This window comes from Corvus brachyrhynchos, unplaced genomic scaffold (genome assembly GCF_000691975.1).
Source record: "Corvus brachyrhynchos isolate BGI_N302 unplaced genomic scaffold, ASM69197v1 scaffold514, whole genome shotgun sequence".
Classification (NCBI taxonomy): Eukaryota; Metazoa; Chordata; class Aves; order Passeriformes; family Corvidae; genus Corvus; species Corvus brachyrhynchos.
In genome coordinates, this window is record NW_008238319.1 from 1,085,015 (window position 1) to 1,101,557 (window position 16,543).

At 48.9% G+C, this 16,543-nt stretch overlaps 1 long non-coding RNA gene across 1 annotated transcript in view; it reads right to left on the minus strand.

Moving 5' to 3' along the window:
- The window catches only part of LOC108446659, a 3,447-nt gene extending 3,025 nt beyond the window's left edge, over window positions 1–422 (minus strand). The window contains exon 1 of the long non-coding RNA XR_001861920.1: window positions 199–422. This is a non-coding gene — a long non-coding RNA (uncharacterized LOC108446659). The remainder of the gene's footprint in view (window positions 1–198) is intronic.
- Window positions 423–16,543: the final 16,121 nt, after the last annotated feature.

Below are 16,543 nucleotides of genomic sequence, written 5' to 3' on the forward strand. Positions count from 1 at the left end.
CAAGGTCCCCCCTGAGCCTCCTTTGCTCCAGCCTGAGCCCCTTTCCAGCTCCCTCAGCCGCTCCTGGGGCTCCAGCCCCTTCCCAGCTCCGTTCCCTGCCCAGTTCCTCTCAGAGTGTCCGAACGCTGCGAGTGCTGGGTGGCCCCGGGTAGATCCCGTTTTAGTCCCGGCTCCCCTCGGAAGCGCCTCGTCGCTTACCTGGCACTTCAAGGACTTGCCTTTGGAATTCGCCATCTGCATTTTAGATCTGGATGTCCCCGACTTACCCCAGGTCTTGTGCAGGGAGTGGCACACGAGGGAGTGCCGGAGCTGGGCTGCTCCTTGCGGCCGCTGGGCCCTGGCGAGCACCGGGAGCCGCGGCTCCAAAGGGGCCGAGCCCAACCCCACGGACCTGAGAGCCCCAACCCCACAGACCTGAGAGCCCCAACACAGCTACCCCGAGGCTTAAAACAGGGGAACGTGGGGCAAATGTGCATTTACATAACACAGAGAGAGCGGGAAGGAGACTTGCTCAGATCCTGTCCTTTTAAACACAGCCTTCAGTGCCTCTCCGAAAACGTGATCTGAGGCTGCGGCGCTGTTATGAATGTACTGTGGTATTGGCTTTTCGCAGGATTACAAAATTGTTATGAATGTATTGTGATGTTGGGTTTTGCATGTTACTTATTTTTGGGGGGGCTTTGCCTGGGTTCTGTAATGTAATGCTGTAGAATGTCTGTAGTTGGGGTGCTCAGTTTGGGAAGGATGGGGGGGTCTTCACATTCCTGGAAAATCTTATCAGAAGAAAAAAAAAAAAAAAACCACGAAACCAGACGGAATGGAGCCAAGGAGGAAGATGAGACTGATGGGATGATACTCCAAAGTATTAATGAATTATGCATGATGGTGATGAACACGAAATAAGCGATGTACTTTTAAAGCCGATCTTTTGGATGTACAGGTGCGCCTTTGGCTCTCTGCCGAAGCACCCGGCCGTACCGCCCCTTTTGCTGTTGTCTCCTAATTGTCCCTTTTCTTAAACTTTCCTTCAAATTTTCCTAAGAGTGAACCTCGTTTTTCACAGGCGCCGTCAAAGGGAGCGAAGCACAAGCAGAGCTCCCTCCGTTTGGCACCAACCAGGGTGACACAAGGGCACATCCCCAGCCCCCAGCCTCTGCCCAGGGACATGTTGTGTCCACAGCCAAGCAGCAAAAACAGCGAATCACTTTGGTTTGCAACTTCTCCTGAGCGGCCTCTCAACCTTCAACCAAGGCCCGGCTCATTAGCGCTAGGTCAGAGCCAGGGTATTTAACTCTGGATTAAACATCACTCTCATCCTCAGCAGGGAGCCAGGGCATTAACAGATGTCTTGTCATGTATTTCACCCCCCCCCCCCCGCCCCCAGTTACAGCCAATTAATTATGCCTCTTGCCAGAGTCTTTGTGAGGTTTTAGGGAAATGCAAACCCGTGTCATCGGGGAGGGGATGAGCCTGGGGAGAGAGACAGCGGCAGGGGGAAAACAATTCCTGCCTCTGCCCAGAGCCCTGCCCTCTGTTAGGCTGCAGAGAAACCAAGGGAAGGATTGTCTCTCATTTGAATATACCTTTAACTTTCCTAAACGTTGCACTGATGGCAGGACTTCATTAACGTTAATTAATACAGGCTGAAAACCGCAGGTCATTTCCATATGGGCTGGGCCTGGTCCCAGTCACAGACTGACGAAACACAGAACAGAGCCAGAGAATCCCGGAATGGTTTGGGTGGGAAGGGACCTCAAATCCCATCCAGTGCCAGCCCTGCCATGGCAGGGACACCTCCCACTGTCCCAGGCTGCTCCCAGCCCCAATGTCCAGCCTGGCCTTGGGCACTGCCAGGGATCCAGGGGCAGCCCCAGCTGCTCTGGGAATTCCATCTCATCCCTTCTCCACCCTCCCAGGGAACAATTCCTTCCCAATATCCCATCCAGCCCTGCCCTCTGGCACTGGGAAGCCATTCCCTGTGTCCTGTCCCTCCAGCCCTTGTCCCAAGTCTCTCTCCATCTTTCCTGTCGGCTCCTTCAGGCCCTGTGAGGCCACACTGAGGTCACCCCAAAGCTTCTCCTCTCCAGGCTGAGCACCCCCAGCTCTCCCAGCCTTCCCTCCCAGCAGAGCTGCTCCATCCCTCTGCTCATTTGGTGCCTGGCTCCAGCAGCTCCAGGTCCTTCCTGTGCTGGGCCAGGGCCGGGGCAGCTCTGCAGGTGGGGGCTCACCTGGGCACAGGGGCAGAATTCCGCTTTCCTGCTGGGGCTCAGCCCACAATAGTGAGGTTTTTATATTGGGACAGTGAGAACAGAACACTGCAGGCACTTCCCCTTGTGCCTGGCAAATGCAGTTCCCTAAATTTCCCAGTTTCTTGTCTTCGCCCCTTCTCTTTACATTTTGCAATAAATATCGCTTAGCCTGGCGACCGGATATTCCAAAGCTTTTAAAGGAAAACAAACTGCCCGACCATTCCTGTAGCACAGGAACATTCCATTTCTTTCACGTTTCACTGAAAGCGTTTGGGCCAATATTTTGATGGTGAAAACATTGATTTTTGTCTGGAAAGGCGGAGCTGTGGTGGCTGCAGCAGCTGCTGCTCACACAGCACCATTAGCAGTGACTGGAGCAGAAGTTACAACCTCGGCTTTAAGGTGCAACAGCTTCTTAATGAGGACATCTTCAATGACACAAAATTATTATTTATTTTCATTATACCTACAGAGACAGATTTGTGTGTTCAGTGACAGCTGAGGGAGCTTTGTAGGGCAGACATAAACATTCCCTACATTACCCAAAAAGCATTTGGAGCTGGAGATGTTTGTTTTCATGTTGGTGTGATAAATACAGAGAGAGAGAGGTCAAACTGCTTCTGTGAGACACAAAAAAGGCATTTCAAACAGACCTTTAAGGTCCCTTCCAACCCAAACCGCTCTGGGATCCTGTAATTCCATGGCAGGAGGGTTTCAGGGAGCCACAGCAATTCCCAGCCTCGCACAAATCCAGGTACAAACTCCTTGTGCATTCCTCGGGGAGGCTTTAAGGGACCTTAAAGCTCACCCATGGGCAGGGACACCTCCCACTGTCCCAGGCTGCTCCCAGCCCCAATGTCCAGCCTGGCCTTGGGCACTGCCAGGGATCCAGGGGCAGCCCCAGCTGCTCTGGGCACCCTGTGCCAGGGCCTGCCCACCCTCCCAGGGAACAATTCCTTCCCAATCTCCCATCCAGCCCTGCCCTCTGGCACTGGGAAGCCATTCCCTGTGTCCTGTCCCTCCATGCCTTGTCCCCAGTCCCTCTCCAGCCCCCCTGGAGCCCCCACACAACCATTTCCTGTGCATAACCAGGATTTCACCCAGGAGTTTTCTGGAAACAGGGTTTGTGCAGTTTGCTTTATACTCCTGTAAAGTGCCAAATGCCAGAGGGAGACAAGGGAGGTTTGTGTCATCAGGATGTTATTCCAGGATTTTTCTAAAGGCCTTTGACAAAGCCAAGATGTGCTCACAGGTGAACAGAGGAGTAAGAGGGGAATTTCTAACCTTACACCATCAAAATAATAACTATAAGGAAATTATTCATGAATAATAATGCAATTCATGGCTGTGAGAGGCTGTATTTTACACCAACCCCACCAAAACACCCAGCCAACTCTCCAGGCTTCCCAACCATCCAGGACTGGTAAAATCCCCTTTTAATTTTGGCTACAAGCAGCCTGGGAAGCACTCTGGCTCTATTAATGGCTCTCATCTATCACTTAAGCCCAGAGCCACTTTCTATCAGCCCTGTGATCAGGGAGGAAATGATCCTGACAAAACAACTTTGTTTTTTATGGCTTTCTAATCATTTTGTGATTATGGAGTTCTGGCTGCAGTGAGGACTCTGTGATGTAGAAGTGATTGCTGGGGCTGGGGGATGTTCCATCGAGTGGCACCTACACAATTTCATAGTTATGGGGGTGTTCATATATATCACACATCCTTTTAGGAAGGTGCACGTGGTTGATGAATGAATATTGCCTGCTAAAAATGGGCTTTTCCTTAAGAATCACAGAATTACTGAGGTTGGAAAAGCCCTTCAGGAGCAGTGTCCAACCTTGGATCCCCACCCTGTCCCCAGCCCAGAGCTCTGAGTGCCATGTCCAGGCCTTCCTTGGACACCTTCAGGGATGGGGACTCCAAGCCTCCCTGGGCAGCCCCTGCCAAGGCCTTTCCAGAAGGAAATCCTTCCTGAATTAATTAGTGAACAAGACATTAATTCCTCTGGGAAAACAAGCTTTCCTTACCCAGTGGAGCCCCAGGTTCAAGGACACGCAGTCATGTTTTACATACAAATGTGTCTCCTGCCCATTTCAGGAGAACCAAAATATGAACCAAAATGAAATTATTACTAATCATGGAAAAGTCTAAATTCCAGAGGAGAAACTTTAGGGGTTGGATCAAAGCAGCCAAAGGCAGCTGAGGACACAGTGGTGACCATGGTGGTGGTGCTGGTTGATGGCTGGACTTGATGATCACAGAGGGCTTTTCTACCCGGAAGGACTATAATTAAGGATCCCATAATCAGAATTGATTTCCCCCTGTGCACCCAGCAAAGGGGCAGGGGCTGCTGGTGGTGCACAGACCTGGAGAACTTGGGAGGAAGGCAGTGAGAAAGCCAGCAGGAGGGTCAGACACGTGCCCAGCCTCGCGTCAGATCCTGCTGGATCAGACATCCAAGAGGCACCAGTGGCGTCCACAGGAGCTGTGCCAGCTCTGAGAGCTGCCAAGATAAATAATCTCCTCTCAAAATGAGTGACTTCCAGAGGCAGATATTCCAGAGGAGGGCACAGTAAGTTTGGGTTTGTGGCAGGACTATTTTAGGGGTCACTGATCCAATTCTCTAACACTGAACTGAAAGTTTCATTGAATAAATTCCCAAACCCATCAAGCCCTGCACTCCTGAAAATATTAAATTATCCTGCATTTCATTGATTATCCCTACACTGCAGACAACACAGAGCCCTTTTATCCCTTCTTTAGTGGCAGTACAATTTTAGGACTATCCCTAGCCCTGGGAATGCTCCTGCCTGGCACAGAGGGATCCGTGGCTCTCGCACCCCTTCTCCTGGGGGTTCCTCCACTCACTGGTGCCAGGGAAATGGGAATAACCAGGATCCCAGGCAGTCCAGCCGCTCCATGGCTTCACTGGATCCTGGCTTCTGCTCAGCTCCCTGCTGGAAAGAAGATGAGGTCTTTGCTAATGTGCTCAGATGTTGCAGATTTCAAGAGATTTTGGGCCATGTGGCACCTCCGGGCCCCTAAAAAGAGTTTCTCTCATTAAACCTCTGCCTGCAGTGAGCTCTTCCCCTCTTCCCTCTTTTCCACACTGACTTCCAAGAGCTCTTCTGTGCTTTTCCATTCCCATCACTGCCCCAACGGCTTATCCTGGACCAGGGAACCTTTTCCCTAAGCTCCTGCTCCATCTTTTCCAGACAGCAGTTTTATTTTTCACTTGTGCCTCCTGATTTTCCTCTGTATCCCCTTGAAGTCCAGTTGTGCTGCATCCATGGCCTCTGATTTTAAATAATCCCTTCTCCAACTCAATCTAGAGAGGAAGCTCCTGGGAGCAGCCGTTTCCATAGCAGCTCCAGAGCAGAGGGGCTGAAGACAGAGACAAAACTGCTGCTGGAACTTCTTTGGTGTCAATACTCCAGCTCCCACTTTTTTTTCCAGTTCTAAAAAAGGAGAAATTCTGTTGTGATCCCAACACCGATTCCTTCCATGGTCCTTTTCTGAGGGAGATGAATGTGGATGCTCAGCCAGCTCTGCTGCTGTCAGAAAGTCAGGATTAATTACTCCTCTCAGGCAAAACCATGGAGAAGTCCGTCAGCATCGACGCTCCAGCGGCTGCGACACTTGGGTGGGGAGACACTGATGGATGTCCCTGGATATTCTCTGTTTAATGGCTTAAGGAGCAGCAAACACTCAGAATTATGTAGATTTATGATGGATTTTGCCACAAATCCAGGCTGGGTAAAGCAGCTCTGAAATCCCCGAGCCTCCTGGTGCTGCCTGCTCAGCAGCAGCAGCCACTGGGGTGGGACAGGTGAATGGAAATAAACCTCACGCCTGAAAACTGGGTTAAAAGTTAATCAATAGTTACAGGAGAGGGATAAAAATAGAATTAAACCGATCAGTTCAGTGCTTTTGATGATATTGGATCACTCACAGCCCACGGTGCCTCCGAACTGCTCTTCAGCACATCCAAGGATGAGGCTCCTCTGGTGAGGGAATTCCAGCTCTGGGCATCCTTCAGCTCTCCTGGAACTTCCAGGGACACGCCTGCATGAGGTTTGAGGATCTCTGATCCCACAAAAATTCCTGATGCTCCCGGAGCAGCACAGGCTCATCCCAGGTGTGGGTGTTACAGGGGGATACCAGCCAGAGTTTGAACAGCCAGATGGGTTTGAACTGCTGCTATTGGAAATTTATTTCCATCGATTTTCCTGAAATTAGAAAATTTAGGAAATTAGGGGAAAAAAAGACTCTGTCCCAGGAAATAAATCTCTTATAGAAAAAAGAAGCAAAAAAAAGTTATCTCTTAATGAAGAGGGAAGTCTTATTATTGCAGCATGTTATGACTTGCAGGTCTCCAGCAGAAACTTCTCCAAGGGACATAAATATCCCATTAAACCAGCTCTGCATCCCAGAGCTCCTGCATTTTAAAAGCACCCCGAAGGCCAGAACTTGCACAGTTCTCTCTGCAACTCCTGCTCTCCTCTGAAGCTCTGTCTCAAAATGAAAGAGTCTTTCTAGTCAGGGTTGCTGTGGCTTCAACACAGGCTCCAAATTTTGGCAGAAAGGGCCCTGCAAAGGAAATTCTGAGGGGTGGGGGTGGGGGTTTGCGGAGAAAGGGAACATTGGATTTTTTAACGTGAATCCTGTTGTAGTTTCATGTTTATCCTAAAATCACAGAATCCCAGACTGGTTTGGGTGGGAAGGGACCTTAAAGCTCATCCAGTGCCACCCCTGCCATGGGCTGGGACAGCTCCCACCATCCTGGGGTGCTCCAAGCCCTGTCCAGCCTGGCCTGGGACACTCCAGGGACACTTGGACACTTCCCTGCAGTCCTGGACAGCTGCCCTGGACTCGATGCCCCATCAGCATCCCAGAGAAGATAAATGGGACAGCCCAGCCAGGGATGGGCAGTGACACCACAAAAACTCTGCTGTTACCGTCAGAACTCCTTGGATTCTGCAGGAACCCAGATTTTCATCTGCTTTTATCAACCAGGATCCCAGAAGTGCCTCTTGTTTACAGACACTGCTCTTCTTCAAAGAGCTGCAGAGCTTAATTTTGCTTTTCATCCCAAGGCACACAGACAGGGTCCCCAGACATTCATTAGTGGCACCAAGGAGGCTCTTCCAGCACCCAGTGCTGCTGAAGGAGGGTGGGGAATTTATTTTCCAGTCCTTCCCAGGATCCAGGATCACTGGCACCACCTCAGAGATGCTGAGCTGCAGTTCTAAGGATTAAATTCTGGAGATTTGACTCTGCTTTGTTTACTCGTACTTTATAAATTCCACAAGTCATTTGAAATCTTAACATGGTTCACTATTAATCCCTGTTTAAGTTTTTCTGCCACCAGGTGGGAAATTTCTTATCACCAGATGACACCTTTCCCTGCTTTTAAAAAAAAAAAATTCTAGTGTGTTTCCAGGATTAGTTTCTCATGGAGTTTACAGAGGCAGTGTCACACCACACATTTTTGGGAGCACCATGGGTGCCTCTGGCACCGGTGCTGGCCACACACAGAGCAAAGCTTTCCCACCTCATCCTTGTTCAGCCCCAAATCCCAGAATCCCAGACTGGTTTGGGTTGGAGGGACCTCAAAGCCCACCCAGTGCCACCCCTGCCATGGCAGGGACACCTCCCACTGTGCCAGGCTGCTCCCAGCCCCAGTGTCCAGCCTGGCCTTGGGCACTGCCAGGGATCCAGGGGCAGCCCCAGCTGCTCTGGGCACCCTGTGCCAGGGCCTGCCCACTTTCCCTAAGTGCCTCTGGGTTTGGGGTGAGGAGCATTTAGACCCCACATCAGCAGCAGAAAAGCTGAGTAACAGAACATCTCAGCCATAATTAACCTTTTAATTAACACATCCACAGCAAATCTGCTGCAAACTTGAAGGCATCTAAAGCACAGCTGCGCTGGTTGGGAGCTGGATGTGATTAGTTTGGAGAACAGAGAGCTCAGCTTCCACTCAACAGATTTGCAGCAATTAAATCTCCACCACTGGCACTTATTTTACATTTCTTATCTCAGGAAATGGTTTTTTTGACCAATCGAGCACCTGCTGCTTCTCTGCTGGCCCTGGAATGAAAGTGCAGAAATGCTGTTTGAGTCATAAAGTTAGAAACCATGATCTGGGTTGAGTATTTCGTGAGAGATTGAGTTCCCCAGATCCCCAGAGCTCAGGGATATTCTAGGGGGCTGGAGCAACTGCAAGGATGGAGACCCCACAAGCTCTCAGTGTCCATCCCTGGATTTGTGAGCCAAAGATCCTTAGAGAAATCCCAGGTGGCTCCAAGCACTGAATGGATTCATCCTCAACAGCAAATTCTGGGATGTGGCAGCTCCCCACAACATCCCAGCCCCACAACAGCTCCACTCCCAACAGATGCTAATCTCCAGTTTTGCATGAAATACCCCAAAGTAGTGAAATCCTGACATTTCTGTGCCTCCATCCTGACTTTTTCCCATCCCTGGAAGCAGGCTCTGCCTTTCCAACCTAAATTAAACCAAGATCTGACAAGTTTTCTTGTTTAAGTAGATGTTTACCCCAAATTTCCTGTCCTCCCTTCACCTCTTCCCCATGACCACCACTGAGCATCCCCTCCATGCACAGACTCTGATGTTCCTCTTTTCCTTCCCTTTTCACTCTAAATCATTCCCTCTGTACTTCCACAACTCAGAAATGACAGGAACCAGATGCTGCTTTCTGGTTTTCCCTTCAATTTTCAAATTACTTCTAAATTGTGACCTTGCCTACAAAGCTTTTGCCTAAAGCAAGGTTTTACTGCTGTGTTATCAACTGCGGAAAATAAACCCCTCACATTAGAAAAAAGAAACAGACCTTTAATTAACTGTAATGATGGTTCTGGGGGCCATTATCACACATTCCAGCTACAATAAAAAGCTTTTAAGAGAGTTGACAGCAAGTTCAGCCCTTATTCCTCCCTCCGTCCCAGCACCCAGACTGAAGGAAGGAGGAAAACTCCCAGCTCTCTCTAAAAGGGAAATTTGGAATAGCTCAGACACTTGAGCAGTTGGTTGTACCACAGAAATGTCCTCCAAGTTCTTCCTGCAGCTTTTATCCACTTTAAAAGGAAAGAATACCCAATTATTATTAATTTAGGTTACATCCCAGAGTTTGGTACCATCTACCTATTCCCACCTCCATTGCTTTTCCAGGCACTGAGCAGCAGGAGTTAAGCACAGGAAAATCCAAATTTCCTCCTGGTGGCAAAGCATTCTCTGAATTTTCTATTCCATCCTCAAGTATGGAAATCAGAATTGGTGCCAGTATTTTTCCAGGCTACAATTCCATGGTAGGAAATGGATTTAAATGCTGCATCTGGGAATTTGGTTTTTGCGCATTTAAAGAATCTGTGGCTTGGAATATTGATGTATTTCTACAGTTTCCCTTGGTTTTCCCAAGTAATAACTGTTCCTCATGTACTTTTCTAATCAACTGATCAAATAATCGCCACAGTCATTCCAGGTGGGAATGGTGGGATCGATCCTGAATTGCCCTGGTGAGCCCCAGATGTCCCAGCAACACCTTCCAGCACAGGGCAGGACGTGTGACATTATTGCTGCCATCCCAGTAAAAAATTCCAGTCTCAACTCTTCTTAATTTGCATCCAAGCCTTCCAAAACAGAGGGAAAGAAATGAGATTTTTAGCACTGCAATTGGGCTCTGACGTCGATAAGGAGCAAACCCCTGCTACTCTGGAAATTAATGTTTTCATTCTCCAGCAGCCCCGGCAGCCCAGCTGGGAAAAATAACAGAGAATGAATCTAAACCACACTGCTTGACCAGAAGGAAAGCCTCTCAGCGTTCTGCAGGAAAGGGCACCCAGGGATAGAGCAGAGAAATGGGTACAGAGGAATTGTGCTTTAATGTGTTAACCAGCGCCACAAAAATCAATGGCAGCAATTGCAGCTCGCAGCCAGCGGAGAGGGGCTGGGCTGGGAGAGGGGCCCGGGTGCCCACGGAGCTCAGCAGGGATCCTTGTGGGCTGGATCTGAGGGGATCCAACAAGATCCAGGATTTCAAAAGAGGGGGAGAAGCCAGAGCTGTGCTGGCTCTTTGATCAACCTCGCTTTGCCCGCAGCTGCTCCACGGCATTTTAAAGGTAAGCACCACACCAGGCCACAAAGGCTTTTTTTGTCAACTTTTCAGCTTCATGCCACCTCGTTTCACCTCTTCTCACAACTGGACACGTCAAGACATTATTTTTCACCTCTTGAACTCAATGATCTCAGAGGTCTTTCCCAACCTAAACCATTCTGTGATTACCTTTTCTTGATTATCCAGTTAGAGGGTTTATAAATATTTCTGTTTGAAATTCAGAAGGGCAAAAGATTTTCTTTCTCTCGGGCGCATTTCATTGGGACACGGAAATTATCATTTGCCTTCGATCATTTCGAGATGTTCTCCACGGGAACCACTGATTGTCCTCCTGCTGGCATAAAATCAGACAATCCCAGACTGGGTTGGGTTGGGAGGGGCCTTAAACCCATCCAGTGCCATGGGCAGGGACCCCTTCCACTATTTCAGGGTGCTCCAAGCCCCATCCAGCCTGGCCTTGGGCACTTCCAGGGATGGGGCAGCCACAGAAACAAAGAACAAAACCAAAAAGATGAACTTCCAAAGCAAGAGGTGCCACAGCTCCTGTGCTTTTCACCAGCATCACTCACCAGAGGTTTTCGCTGCACACATCTGGGTACTAAAGCCATGAATCAAATCTAATCAGCTTTATTTCAAAATGAAACAGGTGCTTCCCAGTTTACCCCTTCCTGGCCTCCCACACGATGGACTCTGAGCAGGAGCAGTTGGATTTATTCCATGCTCAGGAATTATTGCCCTGCAAGAACCCCCAGTGTGGAGTGATCCTGTTGGAGCCCACATCCCCAGGCAGCCCCTCCAGCATCTGCCCGGTGCAACACAGCCAGGAGAGGTAAATAACTGGTAGAAAGAGCTCATTTGTCATCCTCACAGCTCCCTTAAAGCCTTTCTAATGTGCAGCAGAGCATTCCTGGGACACCACAGTGCAAAGGAGGGGAGTTTTGTTCAGGCAACTCAATAATCAGTGATTAAAAAGTGGATGTTTGAGGGCACTTAGCAACATGGGCAAAGCTTTGTGTTAATACAGGATCTGGGCAAAGCTTTGTGGCATTTTCCAGAATTACCGTGGGTTTAACAAGCAGGAAGTTGGACCTTGGATCCATGTGCCAAATCAGGAAATTCCTTGCCAAGCTCTTTGTTGAGGGGAAGTTCACTCTCAGCTGGGGCACAGCACGAGGAGCAAGACACAAATACAGCAAAAGCAGTTCCTCTGCTCGGGGGCAAGATTTGGGCTCTGGGAGACACTTGAAAACTTGTGGATAGTGGGAAAAAAAATAAGAACATGGTAAAATATTCTTTTGCTGCTTTTCTATTCCCTTTCTCCTTTGCTGCTTCGATCTCTGGTTAGTGTGTAGTATTACAAAAAGCCACGAAAACCCCCCATCGACAGCAAAAACAATGAAAAATAGGTTAGAAAGGTAAAAGAGGTGAGGGAAGCGTGAAGGCCACACAGAGAGAATCAGGAAGAAGTGACTCAGCAGTGGCAGTTTCAGGAGGGAAAAGAAAAAGGATCAGCCAGACTCTCTGCACCTCTGATCAGCCTCCCCTTCAGAGAGACTCTGGAACAGCTCCTGCATCAGGAATTCCCTCTGCTCTGGAAGGGAGGGGGCTGCGTCCTTCTGAGCAGAAAAAAAAAGGAATGAAAACTAAGTACAGCTGAAATGAAATCTCTGAGACTTTTAGACAAGTGAGCTTTCTCTCCCTGCTCCAGCTTTCCTGGCCTGGCAATGCCAGCAGCATTCCCTGCATGCCTGAGGTGAATGCCTCCTGCTCCAAGCAAACCATGGAGAGGTCTAGTGTGCAGTATTCCCGGGATTTCTACACTCCTCCATGAGGCCTGGTCACATGTTTGCCCCCAAACTGAGAAATTCCACCTTTATCAGCTCTGTGAATCAGAGCTCCCATGGATAATCTATTTTGTGCCCACCACACATCTTCCTTCTAAATGAGAAACTGCTCATCAGCCGAGCTCCAAAATCAGATCTGCTGCTCCCAGGGCTGAGGGAAGGAGACAGATCACTCCTAATGGTGCCTTGGATCCTGTTACGAGAGCCCTGGAGATGGGAAATGGATGGAGAGATGTGTAACCAAAGAACACATGGAGGAGTTCACGGAGTTGGAAAGAATTACAGAGAGACTTCAGGATTTATGAGTGTGGGGAGGAGGAGGAAGTCTAAGCCATGAAGCAAAGACACATCAAGTTCAGAGAAATTTAATTTCATTTTCCTGTCTTTGAATGATTGGGAATACCTAAAGAGCCTTTATATGGGTCCCTCCAGCTAAAAACAAAGGATGGGAAGGAAATAGAAAAGAGTTGAAATCTAAACACAGGGGGGGTCAAGCACTGGGGGACAAGAGATCACCTGCCCCACAGGGAGCACCAGTTAAACCAGTGGTACCAGTTACAGGCACAGAGCAAGGCTGGCGCTGACATTTCCAGATTTACTCACCTGCTTATATAAGTGTGAATCCAAGCAAAGAAGATGAACTCAGGCCTCCAAAAGCCAGAAGTAAAACTACTCAGTTTAGTGACAATTCCAACATTCCTGTTGGGTTCAGAACTGACGAGATTGGGATTATTTCCTGATATTTTCCTTTTCAGATACAGCTTGTCCTTTGTTCCAGCGTTTTGCCTGCAGTTGAAACCATCCTCTTGCCTTTGGCTGCTCCTGCAAGGTGAAAAACAAAGGTGAAAAATCCTTTGGATCTCACCTTTGGATCCCAGCTGAGCCTGGAACTGGGAACAGCAGCAGGGGCAGTGCTCAGGGAAGGGTCCCTGCCCAGGGGGGGCCCGGTGGGACCTCGTGGCCAAGGGAGAGCTGCACTTGAAGGCAGCCAGAACTGAGAGCAGAAACAAAGGGAAACACAAAGCTGCCCCTCAAGAATCAGGCCTGGAAAAAAATAGGTGCTTTCAAGCCTGACTAAAAATAGCTTGCTCAAATTTCTTTGTAATGCCTTCAAAGATAGGAAATGACAGGAGAAATGAGAAATCAGCCTGGCTGTGCTCAAACCACAGCCTGGGAGGTCGAGGGAACCGTGGAGATCACCCCAAACAAATCACCAGCACAGCAATATTTCCTGCCACACCTCGGGTGCACAGGTAGTTACTCCTTCCCTTACAATAACACCTCCAGATCTGGACTATAACCACAAACTGATTATTCCCCTCCTCAATCCCCAATCCAGGCACAAGCTGACTCTTTTTTCATGTTCCCCATGGATGATGGGAGCTCTGTTTGCTGTGGCAATTTAACTTCTGCAGTTCTATTTAGAGTTTTAAAACCTGTGCACTTCTTTGAAGCCTCTCCTTTCTTTTATTCACTGTGCTTTGTTGTCCGTTTATTATTGCAGGTTCAGCCTTGGCATATACACCTCTTATTCCTCTATTTCATAAAGTTTGGATTGTATCACTGTATCTAAGAACTTTTCTTCCCTCATGCTTTAGAAAACTGCATTTCAGAGAGCTTACTCAATATAGGATGTGATACAATCACTCCTGCCAAGACCCCCACTAACCCATGTCCCCAGGGCCACACCTACATGGCTTTTAAATCCCTCCAGGGATGGGGACATCCAACCCTTCCCATGAAGGAATTTGCCCTAATGTCCAACCTAAACCTGCTGTGATAGAAGAATTTCTCTGTGGAAAGGGTGGTGAGGTATTGGAAGGGGATGTTTGGAGTGCCCACCCCTGGCGGTGTCCACGAAATTCGTGGAGGTGGCACTCAGGGCTCTGGGCTGGGGACAAGGTGGGGATGGGGCACAGCTCGGACTTGGTGATCCTGGAATTGTTTTCCAACCTCGATAATTCCATGATTCTGTGATTCTGACACCTCCTGTGTCCTTCCCAGTGAATATTCCCTCACAGCAGCCGTGAATGCTCAGTGACACAAACCCCCTGAGGTCACTGCATCTCCCAGGGCACTCTCACTGAGTCACTGCCCATCCTCCCTCCTCCAAACATCTCCCCATTGTCACTCTGGCACCCCCTCATCCCTGCAGCCCTGTCTCACCCTCCTGCCTTGTGCTCCTCTGCACATTTGCATCCCTGCTAATCAGCCCAGCCTGTTCTCCTCGAGGCTGGCGGGAGATGTACGACATTAATCAGTTGATTGTTATTAACCCAGTTGCATTGTAGCTGTGCATTAATGCTGCTCCAGCCCTAAATTCATGCTCTAATCAGGCATTACAACACACAGCTCATTATGCTGCTTGTGTACTTGGCAATAATCCTGTTATTAAGGGATCGGGGCCTCGGCGTCGGAGCTTTGTGGGATTTCAGCAAACCAGGGGTGGGGAGAGGGGTCTGGGTCAGGATTGGGTATCTAATGGGAAAGGCTGCTCAGGATTTAACACCTCCCCAAAAAATCCCCCCAAACCCCCAACAAACCTCATACAGCACATTCCCAGAGGACAGAAAATCACCGTTCCCTGAGCACTTCCATATCCAGGCCACAGCCAGCACATCCCAGACTGGGTCAGGTTGGAAGGGACCCCAGTGGGTCCAGCCTCCCTCAGAGCACTGGCACAGCATTGTGTCCAGATCCTCTGGAATATTCCCACTGAGGGAGGCTCCGCAGCCTCTCATGGAAGGTGTCCCAGGGCTGTCCCAGGGCTGCAGGATGAGGTGGTCTTGGAGGTTCCTTCCAACCCAAACCCTTCTGGGGTTCTGTGCTGACTGTGGCCTGCAGGACAAAAAAAAAGGAGTTTAAAGGGTGGGGAAACCCACCTCTCCCTGTGCTCTTTCCTTATTCACAGCAGAATTTACGTCTCTATTTATCCATCATTTTAGTGACTTCCCTGAGTTCCTTCACCCTGCAGCAGTCCAGGTCTAGCAGGAATCCCACAGGGAAATATTTCACTTTCCATGCTCACCTGCCCAGGTATTTGTGTGGAATCCCCTCACTTTCCAGGCACTGGAATGCTGCAAACGTGGGACATGAAGCTCACCAATAATTTAAAGCTGGGATGAACCACTGGACCATCAGTTAAAATTAAATCCACTCAATCCTGGCAGAAAATCAATAGTCCACAAAAATAAACAGCACCGTGGGAAGCAGAGCCTTGGACACGGCATTTTCCAGGATTGCCTGGGAGCACAGCCCTGCTCTGAGCATGCCCAGCTGGAAAATACATAATTGTGGTGATTAGCCCATTATTTGCAAAATTTTCGTAAACATGTAAATAATTAATCAGTATCTACAGCATGCCCACATCAGTGTGGTGGTTATTAACATCCATTAATGATTCCAAGACATTCATGGGGATATTTTGCAAATCCTTTTTCCAAGTGCACCAGTTGTTTTTTGTATTTTCGTGGCTTCACAACAAATGTATTTTTTACCAAAAAAAAAAAAAAAAGAAGAAGACAAAGCATATAAAGATAATTTCTCTGTAAAATGCATTTTAATGCATCACTGCACATTTTCTTAAAGTCGTTTTTTTGGGACTAAAGATGTGTGGTAGCAAAGTTATTTGTGATCAGACTCAGCACGGTGCAAAGCCTGATTAGACCTGCAGGTAATAAAACAGAAACGAAAATATTTAAAGCAGACGCTCCCAAACCAGGCTGCTCCCAGAAATGAGCTTTGTGGGATGTCTACAGGAAAGAAAAAAAAATAAAAAACAAATTAAAACTTGGGATGACAGTTTAAATGTATTCTCCCTTCACCCTGTGGTACGAGGGATGAAATCCAACAATACATCCCTGTGCTACAGCTGGAGGTGCCCAAATCTGCCCCCAGCTGTGCAGGCTGGGGCCAGGCCCTGCTGAAAAAACACTGAACACGCTCAAATTTCATTTGGGCTGGGCACAAGGATGAACACAAAGTTAATTTGGGCTGAACACCCTGGAAAGGGGCAGGGAATCGCCAGGAGGCCAAACCGCGCAGCGGGAAGAGAGGGATGCCCAGGAAAACCCACCTGAGCATGAGGAAAAACTTCTTTATTTGTGGGCAGCCTGTGCCAGGGCCTGCCCACCCTCCCAGGGAACAATTCCTTCCCAAAATCCCATCCAGCCCTGCCCTCTGACCTGGCAGCCCTGCACCAATTCATCCCCAAGGCCCTGGGAAAGACAAGTGTCCTGACCTGGGAGAACACAAAGAAAGCCTCCCATGGAAAACTGAGATTTTCCTCTCAGCACTGAGCCCAGCCCAGCCTGACA